Below are 3,826 nucleotides of genomic sequence, written 5' to 3'. Positions count from 1 at the left end.
CTTGAGTATTAAATATAGTTCTGGTCTCTTTATGTCAGAAATGAGATACTTGCCAGAGAGAAGTCAGCAAAAGGTCACCAGACTGGTACTGGGAGGGCAGGTTTGTCGTATCAGGAGACATTAGGTTGACTGAGTCTGTATTCATTTGAATTTGGAAGAGGGGCTTTCCTTGAAATGTATAAAATTCTGAAAGGACTGGACAGACTGGCTGCAAACAAAATGTTTCTCTTGGCTGTTTGGGATCTAGAACTGGGTGACAGTCTCAGGATGCAGTATAGGTCACTCAGAGCACGAGAATTTCAGTCACTGAGTGAATCTGTGATATTGTCTACTATTGAAGACTTTGGAGACCAAGACTTGATCATCTTCTTCTTTTTTCCCAACCCTCATACACCAGGCCTTGTTATCACATGATCTGCTATTACACAACCAACTGTTAGCCACTAAGAGTTCCCATTCATAGTTATTCATTCTTCTAGGCTGACCATTATCCACTCCTTTGTCAATCCAACTTTTTTTCTGTTTCTTTGGACTCTATCTCTACCTATCATTTACTCCTTATTGCACCCCTGCCCCCCCACCCTATCTTCTGCATAAAAACACAACTCTTTCATAGCTACAAAAAAGCGGAAAAAGCTCAGCAGGTCTGGCAGCATCTGTGAACAAAAAATCAGAGTTAACGTTTTGGGTCCGGTGAGCCTTCCTGAGAATTGATGGTAGCTGGGAAAACGTCAGTCTGTATGCAGAAAATAGGGAGGGGGATGGGGTAGGGAGTAAATGACAGCTTAGAGCCCGAAGAGGGAGAAGAGCAGTTGGATAGACAAAGGAGTTGAAAACGATCTGGCTAGGAGGGTTAATGGGGACTATTAGTGATTAACAATAGGTAATGTGTAATAGCAGGCTATGTGATAACAAGGCCTAGTGTGTGGGGTAGGGGTCTGGGACATGGGAGAGTTTAGGCCCTAAAGTTATTGAACTCGATATTGAGCCCGGAGGGTCCCCAAGCGGAAAATGAGGTGTTGTTCTTCCAACTTGTGTTGAGCTTCGCTGGAACACTGCAACAAGCCAGAGTCAGAGATGTTGGTGAGGGAACAGGGTGATGTGTTAAAGTGGCAGGCAACAGGTAGTTCAGAGTCTTTTTTGCGAGCAGAATGTAGATGTTCTGTGAAGCGGTCACCCAGTCTACGCCTCGAATTCACCAGTGTAGAGGAGACAACATTGCGAGCAACAAATGTAGTAGACTAGATTCTGTGAAGTGCATGTGAAGTATTGCTTCACCTGGAAGGTATGTTCTGAGGAAGGATCACCGGACCTGAAATGTTAACTCTGATGTTTTCTTCACAGGTGCTGCCAGACTTGCTGAGCTTTTCTGGCAGCTTCTGTTTTTGTTCCTGATTTACAGCATATGCAATTCTTCCGGTTTCCTAGCTACCATCAGTTCTGAATCCAAAGCACTAACTCTGATTTCCCTCCATAGATGCAGCCACACCTGCTGAGTTTTCCAGCATTTTCTGTTTTTGTTTCTGATTTCCAGCTTCTGCAGTTCTTTCTTGTTTTTATTTGGAGACCAAGTCACTGAATATATTTAAGGAAGAAATTAATAGATTTCTGGAAGCTAAAGGTTTCACGGGGTATGGGGAGAAAGCTGGAGTATGGTTTTTAGAGGATCAGCCATGATGACAGTCAATGGTGGAGAAGGCTTGATGGACCGAATGGTCTATTCTATCTATTTCCTGTGTTTCAATACTGCAGTGAGATGTTGTCAGGGCCCATTTGATGTATCTAATATTTCCTTGTCATTTTTGATATTAAGTGAAGTGATTCCTATTGACAGAAGAGTATGATAGTGGAGACCTCCACAGTAGACCGAGATGGATCATTTATTTGGCATCTCTGACTGAAAATTGTGTCAAATAATTTATCTTGGTCTTTCACAGTGATGAGTGTGAGGATGTCTTTTGGAACCTTATTCTCCAATTTATTCTTAATTTATCTGTGACCATTCAGCACTGACAGTGACAGGAAGGCTGAAGTTAAATCTGATTTGTTGGTTGTGAGATTGCTTAGCTGTGACCGCTTCAACTAATTAAGCGAGCACTTACCAGGTTGACACTTCATTTTTAAATATGCCTATGCTACTTCTGGTTCTATTTCCCCAATACTCCTGATTAAACTAGGGTTAGTACCCTAGCATAAAGGGAGATGAAATTGTCAAATGTTGGCTTATCAATGTTTACAGTTGAATCCAGAGAGGCCGTGACATCTTGTGATGTTGAGAAGTTGTCCTTTCTAGAAAGCTAGGAAATAAGAAGGTAGAGAAGTTGAAGAAGTGGAATATATAGGTATATGTTAGTGAGCTCTTAAACAATGATGCAATGTGAAGGAGAGCTTGTGCCTCATATAACTTTAGTAGGTAACTAATGAGTTGAACTTTTATGAGAAAATGGAAGGCCTACTGGTGGTGATGAAAGCAGGAGCTGTCACTGCTCCAGTAGATGACAGGACCCTGAGGTGGTGCTTTTCTGATAGTGATCAATCAATCAATAGGCCGTTGCCTGGGTTGTTGTAAATTGAGGATGACCCACAAGAGTTGCCAGTCCAATCATAGAGCCTAGCCTCAACAACCTTGGTATAGCTATTCCCAGTGATTGTCATTGCTGGAACAGCACCTCCAGGGAAAGGGTACCTTAATGCCAAGATGCTTTTGAAGAAACATTGATTTCTTTGGGAAGCAGGTTTGGCAGGTCCTTTCCATGGGGCTGGGATGTTCGCTACAACAGGAGGCGCCTTGGGTGCAAGGTAAACATTAGCTACGGAGCTCTGTTTGTTCCTGTGGGAACCCTCTGGGAGGCTGGCTGGATTTACGTGGCTCTCTCCTGACATACTGGTAGGTCCTCCCAATGCAAACAAAACATCGACGAGGTGGGAAGAGATCTCAACTGGACCTTGAAGTGGATCAGTTGGCAGTCGGGTAGACTCTGCACTGCTAAGGTTCCTGCCTCTGGCAATGTGCCATAGTAACAATAAGACCAGATCCCCTCCCAGCACTTTTCCCCATCATAATACTATCTAACCTGCCTCCCAGTCTGTTTCAAATGGGTTGGGAAACTTCACTCCAGTCTGCTGGTGCCTGAAGGAGAAAAAGGACAGTGCATTTGGTGTCATAACTGGCTCCTTTTTCATACCTCTTTTGGAATTTACTCTCCCAGGTATGCCACAGTTTATCTCTCCTTTTCTGCAAGAAAAGAATCTGAATTTCAAATTGACTGAAGTTTTTTCTAACTTCCTTGCAGCCAGCTCATTCCTCCTTTGTATCACTGTTCACAATTCCAGTCTCTGCTACAGTAATTTGTATGTTTTCACTTGGGCTCTTTGTAGTAGCTTCTGTCATTATCCACCCTAACCCACCGCTCCATCTTTTAAGATAACCATATTTGTTTGGATATTCCAAGGTGTGCCAGCAGGGTGTGGATGCCTTCAAGGCTCTAATTCCTCTAAACCCTTTATAGAAGTCAAAGCCATTCTAATGAAAGGTAAATGTGGATTGTAGGGGAATTTTCTCAACATTAGGAACGAGAAAAGGAAATTTCTTTTTGCCCACCGCACCCCTTTCAAGCTGGCTGAGTTGGTCCTGGGAAATTAACATTGCAGACAGTGTAATGTAAATGCCAATCGACACAAAGATTTGTACTTTAAGTCCTTGCATGAGTAAGAATCTCTGGTCTAAAACACGCAAGTTAGATTAAAACAAAAAGGAATTTGTATGATTATTTCAATGGGCTCTGGGCCTCCTGCTATGAACCCAGCTGCATAGGAAATACTGGAC

This window comes from Rhincodon typus, chromosome 4, assembly GCF_021869965.1.
Source record: "Rhincodon typus isolate 14 chromosome 4, sRhiTyp1.1, whole genome shotgun sequence".
Taxonomy (NCBI): Eukaryota; Metazoa; Chordata; class Chondrichthyes; order Orectolobiformes; family Rhincodontidae; genus Rhincodon; species Rhincodon typus.
Note: the sequence above shows the minus strand (reverse complement) of the source record.